The sequence below is a fragment of the Rhipicephalus microplus genome, chromosome X (genome assembly GCF_043290135.1).
Source record: "Rhipicephalus microplus isolate Deutch F79 chromosome X, USDA_Rmic, whole genome shotgun sequence".
NCBI lineage: Eukaryota > Metazoa > Arthropoda > Arachnida > Ixodida > Ixodidae > Rhipicephalus > Rhipicephalus microplus.
The window spans coordinates 354687904-354702821 of record NC_134710.1 but is presented as its reverse complement, the minus strand read 5'-3'; the positions used below and the strand labels follow the sequence as shown (position 1 = coordinate 354702821).

General features: G+C 45.6%; 1 pseudogene; it reads right to left on the bottom strand.

The window, feature by feature from the left end:
- Nucleotides 1–907: 907 nt before the first annotated feature.
- Nucleotides 908–10073, bottom strand: LOC142775353 (uncharacterized; annotated as a pseudogene).
- Nucleotides 10074–14918: the final 4845 nt, after the last annotated feature.

The window sequence follows — 14918 nt, the reverse complement described above, 5'->3', positions numbered from 1 at the left end:
CACCTGTAAATTCAACGCAGGCCAAGTGTACGGCTCACTATCAGTTAAGTACGAGTAAGAATTGCGAAATCAGCACATTTCTTACCAGGCTCAACGCCGTTTCCCGCTGTGAACTCCGCGTAGGCCGCCAGGGCATCTTCTTCCCTATTGTCGACGCGACGTTTCGCTGTCGGGCGGGCGACCGAGTTTCTTGTGGCTCTTTTTTTTGATGTCGTCGCGTTCAGCGAGCTGTCGTGTGGTTGACGGCGGTGGCGTGTAGCCGCATTCGCGCGCTATGTCAGCCGCTTGCTGCAGGGGGTCCTCCAGTTCGGACTGCTCCTCCTCTGTACCGGAGCTATTGCGGAGCATGCAATCACAATTTTTGTCAATGGGAAAGAACAGTACATAACAAAGTCCAATACGAGACGCACTTACCTATAATTTTCTTCTTCTGATCCCGAGAAAAACGCAGGAGGATTAAGTTAAGCCTTTCCCTAACACTGCGAATGCTGAAGCACCTGCCGAGCACCTCGGAGAGCCGATCGGCTATCTTCAGCCACCTCGCAGGGTCAAGGAAAGGATTTACATATAACACCTCCTTTACTAGAGCAATGTCATCGCTGAGCGTAAATTGCTTGCGCCCTGACATCGATTCCGCTGATGACAGAGCGAATGTAAACAACGTGTTCGCCGTTGGCGCTTCTGCTTCGGCTTGTCTTGACTCGGTGGCTTGCTCCGGGCCGTGAACGTAAAGCCTATCCGGCGAGTAGTTTACGTTACGTAAAGGTTCACGCTTCGTAAAGACTCGCACATGCGCAGATTCTATCCGGTATCCGGTAACACGGTAACGTAAAGAAGTATACGTACAAACTAAAACTCCCTATTATGTTATTGTAGGGTTTATATATACCTACACAGGCATATTGTTACAAGCAGTCTCTAAGTATATTTTGCTGTGCATGCTAAAGAAACAAGCGTGTGTCCTTTACCATAGGCTTGTGAATTTTTTTCAGCTGCAGCTGGCATTTAAACATGAATACAACTTGTACACAGGTCTAACAACAAAAGAAACGGTATTTGAGAGCCCCTGCTGGCATTGGCCTGCGCAGCCATTTTTGTTCCTCCTGTGTATAGTAGGTTGGAAGCAGCTTTTGCATGCCACGGTTGCTTAAAGGTTAATATCGTAGTTTAGGATGCATAAGCCTGCAGCGAACAGTGAGCTGAGAATGTTTTTGTATTACACTTTCAGTTTTGCCCTCCTTATGCGTGAATGTACATACCAAAAGTGGCCGGCTCTTTCACTGGGCATGCCACTGGATTACCTTTTCTTGCTTTTGGGTGCTTCCTAACCCACTGCCGCCTTCCCCATGCAGTTCTGCATTGCACCCTGTCTGCATTTTTATTGTAGTGCAATGCAGCAAGTTCTGACCTGTGCAAACACAGAATATCAAACGTGCATAATACTGCCTAAACAATTACTACATAGAACATGCTTTGCTTGCTCTTTCCTGAAAAAGCATGTCTACATGCATGCTGCAAAGGCAACAAACGTTTAGCACTACATAACATAGAATAGATGAAATGCCTTTTTAATGTAGTGCTTGAAACCATGTGCTTCAGCCAGAGTATTTGTCATGTTAATTACATCCCAAACTTTCTTTTTCTGTTTGAGACTGTAGTCATTGAGATTAAATTAATAAAGGAGTGGTGACAGAAAATTTCAGCTGTTTCCTGCTCCAAGTCCGTGGATCAAGGCTCGGTAATGTGGCAGAAAAACTCATTCGCCTCCAATGCGAGAGTAATGTTTAATTGTGCGCTCTTATATTACAGCCGGAGGTAGTTTTTATTTCAAAAAGTACTCTGGGGCCCCTTGATGTAGTCGGGGCACTTGTGAAAAACACTACAATGGGTCACCATGAGAGGCAGTGACAAAGCTGTTCAGCTGCTGCTCTTTTGTCCGCGTTGCTGCTTCGTCTGCTGTGTTGAGTGCTGCAGGTGCTTAATTGTTTATCATAAAAATATGCTAGTTATCTAGGACGGTGATGGACAAAGCATCTGAGAGGAGTGTAAACATCAGTCAGAATAAAGCAAGTGGTGCAAGTGCTTAATTGTTTGTCATAAAAATATGTTAGTTATCTAGGACGGTGATGGACAAAGCATCGGAGAGGAGTGTAAACATCAGTCAGAATAAACAATCGATTCCCTTTGCAAGTCTTGTTGGCGGCTGTGATTTTGCTATTGTCTTGTTCCAACTGAGGCAACATTTTTCTTAAGGCTTAAAGCAGCCCCAGCATTAGGTGTGCTGAAATGTTTTCGCTCCGAACATTTGTAAAGTACCTGGTTGAGAAGTGACAAAGGAAGTATAGTGAAACCATAATAGTGGCACTCTGTGACAGTGTGCATGTGTAACATTTAAGCGGCACAATATTTTGCTTAACTCAATCGTACTTAGACTAGACACAGCTGCATTCTAAAGGCACGCCAATCCCATGTGCATATGTATATCCTGTATGTTGCCTGTTTTAATTTTGGCCTACGTGTACTGATCTGTTTACATGTGAACAACAATGACTTCGAAAATATTTAGCACATGATCACTTCAAAGTACTGTTGAGAAGTATGTGAAGAAATTGATCTACATCCACACCTTGCCAGCATCTCATGAAAAAAATGAGAAGCTCTTTGGAGCAAACCAGTTCAGGACCGAATGAAAAGATTGCAAACAGGATGTTTGGAATGAAGGTGACACCTGCTTGATATTCACAAGCAGGCGACTGTTGTTCACAATGCTCTGCAGCTTGTCAAAGGTGTCGGTACCTGGTTGCATGAAGTATAAAGATACACCATGACCAAACGGAGAACATTGTGAAGGGCTTCAAACAGATATCGTGAGCAACAAGCAGGCATGCATTTTTCTCGCTCGAGGTACAATGCTCAAACACTGTCATTATTGTCAAGTTTCTAACCATCGGTAGTGATAGCAAGAGATTATTCTGTTGGCAAAACACTAATAAAGAAAATCCCAGTGAAGCGAACAAAAATTTATTAGGCTTGATAAAAAGTACCTGAAAAAATCCACTTCCTCGGTAAGAGGTCCCCATGCTCGCAGTTGGCATACTCTTCATTATAGCCACAGTGCTTGTTCTGCACGTGGTTGAGGAAGGATAGCCAGATGGCTACCACGAGCTCACCTTTTTTTCTCGGGAGTCACCGCTTTTTCGGCAGCAGTCCTCACAAAAAATATAAATATTTTATTATTGACGTCACCCACTTCTTTATGACATTGCAGCCTCGCGACCGTGAAGCAGCCAAAAGTTTCTTTTTGAGCCCTGGACAAAAGAAAATTAGGAATATAGGCAACTATTCTGAACAGTTACGTAAAAGCAATTGACAATTGAATCTAGCTACCACGTGTGTTAGTGTCAGATCGCAGACCACACGTCATGGCAAAAATTTTCTACCAAGTGATTGCCTACAACGACATTCATCATCATGCATCAGCCTGACCAAGCCCACTGCAGGGTAAAGACCTCTCTCATGATCCACCAATCAATCCGGTCTTGTGCTTTCTGCTGTCGCGTTATACCTGCAAACGTTTTAATCTTATCGGCCCACCTAACTTTCTGTCTCCCCATTGTGCATTGGCCTTCTCTGGGAATTCAGTCAGTCACCTTTAGTGACCAGTGGTTATCTTGCCTACGTGCTACGAGCCCGGCTCATGAGCAATTTTTATTCTTGATTTCAACTATGATATCCTTAACTCCAGCTTGTTCCCTGACCTACTCTGCTCTTTTCTAGTCTCTTAAGGTTACACCAATCGTTTTTCTTTCCATCCCTGGCTGCCTCGTCCCCGACACTCAGTGCCTGACTTTGGTGGCCACTGTCCACTGAAAAATAGCCTTAAAAGAAAAACTGGTTAGAATAATGAATGATTGTTTTGAGAAAGTGGAAGGAGGCAGTGTAACAACATGCCTGGCCATTATCTTATGTCAGTATATTGATCAAACACATAAAAAAGAAGGCACGTCATCTGCAAAAATATTGCTGGGATATTAGATACAGTAGAATCTTATTAATTTGAACAATCTTATTTGAACATTTATGTCGAACTGACGCTCTGGTCCCGTCAAAGCTATGTGTATTCAAATGGGTGAAAACGCGCGGTAATTCAAACGCGCAAGCACTTGCGACAATTAATTCGAACACACCGCACTCCAAAAACGCTCTCAGCACCATGCCCATTACCGCGGCGGCACCTTCGACATCTCTACGCTGCGCGCTAAGAAGGATAAAAAGAAAAGGAAAGAAAAGGACATGGAGGAATGTTTGCTCTTTCTCGAATGCCAATCTGCGACGCGTCAGTGCCACGTTTCTCCTTTTCCTTTTAACACCGTGCATGAAAAGAGAAAAAAAGAAAGAATTGGAAGCTACCGTGGAGTGTTCTCTCTCAAATTCTGATCTGCTTCTGTCCACGTGTAGACGCTTGTAGCGTACTCGCCCCACGGAGGCGCGAAAAAAAGACATTTACACTCCTTGAAGTTTTGGACAAGACTAGTTTATTTTCCAAGAAAAACAGGCTTAGAAAGCGACAACCAAAAGGGGCGTGGCTGCGTATCTTCCACGGCCCTCCGGAGATAACGTGAGGCATGTTGGCCGCATCTGCGCCGTGCGCCTCGGCATACGAATTGGTATGCGCACACAAATAAAATTATCGCAATCACTGGCGTCATCGCCCGCTACAAAGGGTCCCCCCCTAGACCACGGAGCCTGGAAAAAAAAACGAGCAAATGGGCGAGTTAGTCCATGAGGTGAGCCGGTTTCACGCGATCGGGAGAAACGACATCCTCTTTGTCGCGAACACGGATGGTCACAGTTTTGTGCGACCGCAAAAGCACACGGAAGTGCCCGTCATACGCCGGAGTAAACGGCGCTTTCACTATGTCGCGTCGCACGAACACATGGGTTGCCTCATTCATGTCTGGGCAAGAAAACACTCTTTGGTTGTGGCTGACGCGTGGCGCGCTGGGTTGCAGGTGCTCCAACCAGGAATGTAGCCTTTTCATATGTTCTGAAGGCTTCGGCGTAGCGCTTGGTTTCTCACCGAAGAATTCTCCCAGTAGTCGGATTGTAGAGCCGTACAGCATTTCTGCTGCACAGAATTCGAGGTCTTCTTTTATCGCCGTACGCAGGCCCAGAAAAACGAGAGGGAGCTTCTCCACCCAGTGCTCTATCCAATTTGGCTTAAAGATGCCTTAAGTTGACGGTGTAGTCGCTCCCCCATTCCAGTGCTCGCTGGATGGTAAGCCGTGGTGTACTGGAGCCGTGTTCCCAGAAGCCTTGCCAGCGCCGAGAATAGGTTGCTCTGGAATCGTCGTCCACGATCGGTCGTTATGCGCAGTGGGCCGCCATAGCGTGAAACCCATGTGGCCACAAACGCCTCTGCGATGGTCCCGGCTGCGATGTCAAGAATCGGCGTCGCCTCGGGCCACCGTGTGTAGCGGTCTACACAAGTAAGCAGGTATCTTTAATCCTGGGAAGGAGACAGAGGTCCCACTAAGTTCAAGTGCACGTAGTCGAAACGACACTCTGGTGGCCGAAATGCTTGAAGTGCTGTGCGCGTGTGACGAGTCACCTTGACCGCTTGACATGTTCGGCACGTCTTCGCCCAGAGTCGAACGTTGGCGTTAATTCCGGGCCACACAAAGCGGTCAGTGACGAGCCTCTGCGTCGCGCGGATTCCTGGGTGGCCGAGGTCGTGAAGGCTGTCAAACACTGCACGGCGAAACTGGATGGGGAAGAAGGGTCTTGGAGATTTCTGCGATGTGTCGCATGTTACCGTAGTCGTTGTGTATGGTAGCGGAATCTCTTCGAGCACCAGTGACAGTGGATTCTGCCTCATCTCGGCTAGCTGTGGGTCTTCCCGCTGGGTGGCGGCTAATGTCTCAAAGGCGACGGACGCTGAAACGGTGTCAATACGGGAGAGTGCGTTGGCTGCTTGGTTTTCGCTCCCCGCTATGTGGCGGATGTCCGTAGAAAATTTGCAAATGAAAGAAAGTTGGCGCAGTTCTCTTTCCAAATATGAGGAACTGTTGTTCTTGAACGCATACGTCAGCGGATTGTGGTCCGTTAAAATGTGGAAAATGTGGCCATCTAGGAAGAAACTAAAATGCTTTACGGAGGAATAAATGGCCAGCATCTCTCTTCCAAAGGTGCTGTAGCGCACTTCCACTTGTTTCAGACGTTTAGAAAAGAAACCTATTGGTTTCCAATCCTTGCCGTCGTAATGTTGCAACACTGCTCCCACTGCCGTCGTTGAAGCGTCAACCATGAGCCGCGTTGGCGCGTCGGAAAGCGGGTGAATCAGAAGTGTTGCGGAGGCAAGCTGAGGTTTCGCGTCCTGGAGGGCTTTTTCGTGCTCCACTGACCAGTAAAACTCGGGCGCTTTCTTGCCGTCCCGGCGCAACAAGTCTGTTAGCGGCTGCAGAAATGTGTGCACAGGATGAGATGAAGCGCCTATGGAAGTTGATTAGCCCAAGAAACTCGCGCAACTTGCGGAAAGAGGTTGGCGTGGGGAATTCCCTGCCTGCTTGCACCCGTGATTTGTGCGGCAAGATGCCTTGTGGGCTGATTCGATGAACTAGGAAATCTAGTGCTTCAACACCTAAGGTGCACTTTTGGGGCTTCAAAACCAGACCGTGCCCGTCAAGACGCTTGAAGAGGAGGCGCAGGTGATTTTCATGCTCTTCCGGCGTTTTGCTGGCGACCAAAATGTCGTGTAAGTAGACAAAAACAAAGAGCAGTCCGCGACTGACCTTATTTATGAAACGCTGGAAAGTTTGTACCGCGTTCTTCCGTCCATACGGCATACGAACAAATTCAAAGAGGCCGAAAGGTGTTGTCAAGGCCGTCTTTGGAATGTCGCTTGATTCTACTGGAATCTGGTGATAAGCGGCCATCAGATCCAGCTTAGAGAAGATAGTCGTTCCCACGAGGCGAGCGCTGAAATCATGGATGTGGGGGAGATCGTATTGGTCTGCTGTTATCACAGCATTGAGTGCCCGATAATCACCACAAGGCCGCCAGTCACCAGACTCTTGTTTTGGCACCATGTACAGCGCGGAAGACCAGTTGCTGGAAGAAGGTCGAATAATGCCGAGGTGGAGCATATGGTCGAACTCATGGCGGGCGACTTCATGTCTTTGTCCAGCGAGTCTCCTAGGTCTAGCGGTGACGGGCGGTCCGGTGGTGACAATGTGATGCGTCACTTTGTGTTTGATTGGCAGTTCGGTGTTCCGAGGTCTGGTGATTTCAGGGAATTCGGCCAGAATCTTTTAAAAGTTTGACTCTCGGTTGAAAGTGCAAATGCCGCATGAGGACAGGTCAGACTTCAGTCCGATAACAGCGAGCGAAGTGACGTTATTCTTAAGACGACGATCGCGAACGCTGACGTCAAGATTGAAGTGGCTCAGAAAGTCCGCTCCCAGGATGGCAATTCTGACGTCGGCCACAACGAAGAGCCATCAAAATGTACGAGTCCAGTGTCTATCGTCATTGACTGGACTCCATATACTACAATGGACTCCATTGACTGCAATTAGGCTCGAAATGGACTTGCCGCCACGGCGATGTTGAGCTGCTGCTGGTATGATAGATAGCTCCGCTCCCGTATCGACAAGGAGGCGTGTGCCGGTGATGCGGTCGACAATGAAGAAGAGGCGGCTTGAACGATGGCCCGTGTCGCTTTCCGCCGTTAGCGACTGGCCGGTGCGTTTCCCGTCAACGAGCATGGATGGGTACAGCGAGTGGCTTGCTCTCTAAAACGATGGTGGTACCAGCAGATGCTCTGCTCTGCCTCGCTTGAGTGTCCGCGGTGCTGCGGGCTTCGAGCACGGGACGGCAAACGATGCCATGCAGGCCGGTGTTTGTTGGACAGGGCGAGGTTTTCAACTGCTGCAGCCAGTCGGTCAACTCTTTCCTCTAAGCGACCTAACCAATCTGCATGTTCGGGCCTTCCCGTTGCAGCAATAGACATTTTTGGCGGCTCAGTGCAGTCGGTGATGCGGTCAGCGAGTTGAGCCAGACGTTCGAGAGTCACGTCATCCGAGCCAGCGAGTATCATACGTGTTAACTGTGGAAGTCTTTGTAAAAACTCGCGAAGCAATGAATTTTGATGCTCCTGTGACGCTTGTTGGCCCAGCAGCTGACGCATTCGGTGGAGTAGTTGTGAGGGACGCTGGTCACCGAGCTCTTCATGAGACAGGAGTTGTTGCAGCCTGCTCTGTTCGGACACCTTAAGACGTTTCAGGACAGTGCTTTTTAGTTCGTCGTAGAGCTTCTCCGATGAATTGGAGGCGAGCACACCGTCTATGGCGTCAGCGATGTCAGGTGGCAGTGCTGAAACGACGTGCAGGTATTTCGACTGCTGCGATGAGATGCGTCGAAGCTCGAAGCGGGCCTCGATTAGGCTGAACCACACCCGTGGGTTTTTGGGCCAGAAATGAGGAAGTTTTAACTCCGAAGCGTTGGTTGTGGGTCAGCACTGTGCCTTCCTTGTCTGACATGGCCGCTGTTTTTCCAAACGTCAGGGTCACCACTTTGTAGCGTACTCGCCCCACGGAGGCGCGAAAATAAGGCACCTACACTGCTTGAAGTTTGGAATAAAACTAGTTTATTTTCCGGGAAAAACAGGCTTCGAAAGCGACAACCAAAAGGGGCTTGGCTGCGTATCTTTCATGGCCCTCCGGAGATAACATGAGGCATGTTGGCCGCATCTGCGCCGTGCGCCTCGGCATACGAATTGGTATGCGCAAACAAATAAAATTATCGCGATTGCGGGCGTCATCACCCGCTACACGCTCTTCCTTTCTCGTCATGTGCTGGCCATGCTCTGGCTGCGGCGCAAAGGGTAGCAGCGGAGACGCAGTCGTTGTCATCATCTTTAGTGAGTGTTGGCGCTGGACATTGCCGCACGCAACTTCTCTTGCCAGGAGAATGCTGAAACCGAAGTTGAAATGCTTTGCAAACTGCGTGCGAAATTGATTGACTCGTTGCAAGGTAAACGTGTGCCGACGCAGATCACCGATTATTTCAATTATTGACCGATGTATTTTAATTTGTGAATAAATGAAGTCTTCTGAAACTTCCCCCTCGTGTGTTAGCTCAATGCACATGCGACACTGCATAGTTTTCATTATTTCGAACTTTTTTATTTGAACAAACTGCCGGGCCCCTTTGAGTTTGAATTATAGAGATTGAACTGTACAAATGGTCCGCAATATGCATTCTCTATGCCAGTGATAATATTGACTGGAAGCACAGCACACCAGACATGCGGATTCCACAAATCAGTCACTATGGCCTTGCAACTTTTGTACAGGCGCAAGGAGGCTAAACAGTATCTCTATAAAAACCCAGGCTACGTAAGTAGCGGCAGTGGCCTGAACAAGCAAACTGAAATACCGTCACATGAACAAAATCAGGCCATATATGCCTGCTGTGCCAAAGACTATGCCAGCCATTTTTGCCTCAGCTGCACCAGATGTGATTACAATTCCTCTGGGAGTGAGGCTGGTGGCCAATAGTTGTCCCCCCAGCATCAACGACTTTCAAAAGCCTGTGAATCAACCACTTAAACGATCCTAAGTGAGACATCCTAAGACCAAATATGCACTGAAAGAAACAAGGTACTCACCTTTAGCGACATGCCAAGCATCGATGAAGTGCAAAATATCAGGTCGATGTTGTTCCATATGCTTCCGATCCTGGACATGTTGGTCTGTGACCAGCTCTTGGACGCACACTTTCTTTTCGTCGAGTCCTTTCAGGGCTCTTTTCAATCCTTCCAGTTCCATAGCAAAACTGCTGGTGACCTCATTTGACTGCAACGGGAGGTCAACAAGAAAACAAAAGATTTAATCCCTGATTCAAATATGCGTTACAAGCGTAAACAAAAAAAACTTTTTTCCCACCTGCACAACTTCTATGTCAATTATGCGATTCAGTGATGTGTCCAGCAGTGACTATGTACCGTACTTGGCGCTGTACCCTGGTGAGTCAGCACGGCTGTTACCGGCGAGCTGGGCACAAGTCCTCATAAGCGAGTTTAACAGTGAGTGTTGTTCCCGCTGCCACAGCTGAAATAAAAAGGAAATATATAACGATAACCAGAATATGATTATAAGGCATGGCTAATGGACGGCTGCAAAAATTATGACAATATTGGGCTTTTGTTTTTCATCTGTTTTTCATTCGGCTTTCATGTAGTATGCCTCCTGCGACAGGGATTCCACCCAAGGACCTTTGAGTGAGCAGTCACTATTGATTAGCACTACACCACTGTGGTGGGTAAGTGAAAGAAGGGTCTCTCTGTTAAAAAACGAGATTAGGTCGGGTAAATTTCATTTACCAATCTCATCGGTACATATTATTTTCATACCCAAAATTAATTTCTTGAGCTTTGGTAGATCGCTTCCAATGATATTTCCGTGCTGCAAAGGCATCCTGAAAGTCAGCGGTCATCAAGAGAGGCTGTGGCTACCAGTAGGATGGCTGGAGCACCACAGAAGACATCATCTTTCTGGCTTAACAAGGTTTTGCGACACAGGGAAATCTTCCAGGTCTCACATCAGGGCTGTGCATAACCCGCAGCTTCACTTTTTAGGCACATTTTCCCCTTTCTTTGTGTTTGTTATACGTTAGAAGATGCAGTGCATCATGATCTGGTGAATAAATATTTTTAATAAGCCCAGTCTTATTACTTTTACAGACAGACCCTGTGTAAATGAATATAAAAAGTATGCTCTAAACCCAGAAATAAAACAAGAAAAACTGGCAAGAACACTAAAGCAATGCATCTACACTAATGTCCAATATAGTGCCCTCAGATGGTTAATTTTGCTTAAGACTTAGGATTGAAATATACTATAGAAATTTGTTTTAGTAACTAAAGGCAAGCCCATCTTGATGTTTGAAATTACATGGGCAACATAAAATCACAGAAAAATCATGTTTACCTCATGCACAGCACGAAGCAAAATGTCCCTCTGTAGACGATGGTATGAGCGCAAGCTCAAGCATGCAATGCCCGCAGCTTGGAGGAGCCGCAAGACCTGAGTTGGACTTGAGCCAGTGATTAAAATAGCAGCAGCCAAAGAAATGTTGCCTGTAGCAAAGCGTTTTGTTTTTGGCTGGCTGTGCCAGCTCAAAATGGGGCCATCTTGGCATGTTGATGTCACCACAGCAAGTGAGCCGAATACCTGCACAATCGGAGACACACATCCAAGGTATTTGATATATGGCAAAATGTTGAAATACAGTTAATGTATAATCCCTGCTGTCGATAAGCTATCCTTTTATGCTTTTTTATATTGGTGACATTTACATTACTATTACTTCTGGTACCCTCTCCTACACTTTCTTTGACATCGTAGTCTGTTACTTCACAATAGTATGGTTAATGCTCTGATATTAGAAAGCTACCAGGTAGAGATCTGTCTATGAGTGAATGACGTCTATATAACTGTTAATGTCCATAATATTCACACAGTCATCATCATACATATATTGAATGAGTTGTGGCAAAGCCACAGATATGATTCCGAAATGGTTGATTTTAAAGAAACTTGTCATCAGGTTTGAATGGTAAAAATTATTTCCACACCTGTACTGACAAGTCTGCGGGGAGGAGACATTTTCTGCAGAACTTTGCAAGATCCAGCAGGTTTTCTTCACACACGATGAACTTTCGAGGACATGGCACGATGGGAACACTATAAAGCAAATCGACGTTCGTATTGACACAACTGCCTCGCTTCTATTCAGCATTCTTTCCATTTTGTCCTCAGATCACAGAGCTCTTAAACGAATTAGCACACTAAACTATGAGGCTATAAAAAAGTATGCTGAACGCTTCCTCAGTACACAAGGATGTTGAACACAAACTTTTGGACACAGCAAGCATAGATAAATTTTGATTTGCTTCCCACAAGGCGCCTAGATACTCATTTTTACGATAGAGACCTGCCCATAGCTATCACAACTGCTGCCGATGTCACTATGCTGGAAGCCTGATGAAAGATTTAGTGACATCACAGAGCATTAAACTTAGTGTAACGAGCAACGATCCCCAGTTCCACCTCACTGGGCAAGCCTGCAGAGAGAATCGCCTGCAAACCCACACATAGCCAACTAGGGCAAGTTCACTAGAATTTAACAAAGTGCTTTGCATGGTCATTTGTACCTCCTAAGGTGACTCATACCATGATCAAGTGCAAAAGGTTTCTGGATTTCTGGATGGTTGCTTGCAAGAGAAGACAATGCCGCACTATGTGGCACACATTTGGGGGCTCAAGTGGCCAAGTTTTCGATACGGTGATACTCCTGTCACACTTAGTGATCAGAAACCAAAAGTCATTGACAATAATACTGACACAAGAAATCGTTTATCAAGAATTTTTTAATCTTAACGTGCTCATCAGAACTCCTGGAGCAATAACAAAATATTGAAACAAGACATGTACAAACACTGTAGTTCATGTCTCAACCTTTTCAAACAGTAGAAATAAATTAGAACTCTAAATGCTATTATAAACATTAACTTTATATTCAGGCTTTCTTGAGAATCCTTTTATGATTTATGTCCTCCAGCTACATGTGTATAATAAGAGTTGGTAGAGATTTTAACATGCCTGTAAGCAATGCGCAGAGAAAAATGTTTACTTCGAGAAACCATGCACGCTTACGGCTCTATGTTCTCATAACTCGGTTCATAAATAGCATAAATTGGATCGTCCAGAGAGCTCCGTAAGGGTTCTGGTTCTGGTTATGGTGGTGGCTGTGGTGTTGATCACTTAGGCAGCCTGTCATCTGGAAGCAGCATGTCGGCAAACTCACACTCCGTCTGGCATTCTGTGAGAGAAGTGGGCTGTAGATGAGCAAAAGGTCTTCCAGATATAAGGTGAATAACTCGTTGGAAATTAACACGTTCAAGAAAGTGATGTAATGCAATATTGTCAAAATTGTTATTGTGTTTGTCGACACTATGATTATTAGTGACACAGCGGACATTTTGATTGGCAACTACAACAAAATTTCTCGTTTTGGTGGCCTATAACGCCTAATAACGTGCTCATCTTAAAGGCGCCCTGCAACACAATTTGAGCCTGTCTTTTACACTGGTTATCCTGGTGTAGAGTGCGGCAATAACTGTAATTCATGGGATAAACTACCTTGATTGAAGGCCACAGCGACACAAATCCGCTATTTTTTTATGAGAAGTCACGTTATGTCATATTACAGTGATGAACCTGACGACATTGACTGTTAGCTTTAGATTAGCATTACAAAAGTGCCCCCCTCTCACACACAAACACATCATGTCTGCTGCTTAGGAGCATAACACAATGAAACAATAGTGGCTGCATGTACATAAAAAAACATCCTAATATTGGAGTGATCAGTTCACAGTTACGTACAAAACAAACCCAAGATAAAATTTAAAGTGTATTATTAGCTGCTCATTTCTGTAAAAATAAAGTGAAATTTTTGGGTTAGATTTTGAACTTTGGAAAAATAACCCGAACAACCAATACACAGCTACACACAATGATCAAAACATGCTGAAGATGTGATGATAAACTACTTGTTTTTTCTCAATAATGCTGCCTTTTATAAACATTTCTAGGCAGGCATGCAAGTAGTCTCCTTGTTCACAACATGCGGGTGATGTTGTACAACACAGCTTTTCAACGAAAATTCATAGCCAAGTATTTGGCAAAGAAGCCACAATTTTCATTCCCACCTCCACACTACAAATCTTCCAACTGCTTTGCTCCAGTGCCATAACATGATATTTTTGAGGCTCTCAGTTACAAAAACAATGATTAACAAGTGCAAATCAAATTTCTCAGGAAGCCACATGCTGCTATTGTAATGGGTTGGTTAGGACTCCCACTATGAAAGGTGCCACGACAAAAAAAAATTCGATAATTTCAACATTGTGTTTTTTTTTCTAGGTATACTGGCGTTGGACAGTAGATGGCCCCAAAGTATTTTTCCTCCTAATAAGTGCAGCTGGTACTACTGGGAATGAACCCGTGTCTTTTGGGCAAGCATTGAGGCATCATAAGTATTGAACCGTAAAGGTGGCAGAAGTTTCACGCCGACAAGCATGCATGCGCTGTCACCAACAATGTAAACTCCACAAGATGGAGTTGTACTAGAGTACACTCATTCTCCATATCTCACGTCAACTCATCGATGCTTACTATGCGTGTATGGCTGTTCCTCTTGCATTTTAGGCAAATTTAGGATATGTGCAAGCGTTATATACGCACCCACGATCTGGTTTGAATTTCCTGTCTGTGTGCCACAGCTGCGCATTTTTGGACGAAGCGACACTTGCGTGGACTTGAGGGACACCTGCACATGCACTGTGTCTGGCTGTTGCATCTACTGTGTCCAGTCGCTGCTGACGCTCCGCATGGTGATAATATGTCGAGGTGATAATCACGTGCTGAATCAAGAGGGGATAGTCACAGGAGTCAGTCTCATGGCAAGTTTACTTAATCTTATGTACAAGAAGAAAACAGGGCTACATGTCGCATGGTTGCCACTAAATGTCAGCAAGCTGTTCATCAGGTGCCCTGTTCATTAACTTGCACAGGTACAGAGAGGCATTTAAAATTATGACAACATAAAATTTTAAGATAATTATAAAGTGGTGCTGTGTTAAAGACTAAATTTGGTGGGTTAATCAGTGAGCATGCGTATCCTCCAGTAACCGTCTCTGATTTTTAGTTGATTTTTATCACTTGGAATATGTGCGATGAGGCTAACATTAAGGCAGACAAACGAAAATCAAATACCTGTGCTCGGAGATGTCTATTCCATGACCAATTCCTCTAGACAATAACCTCATTGCTGCCAGCTTCAACCACGCA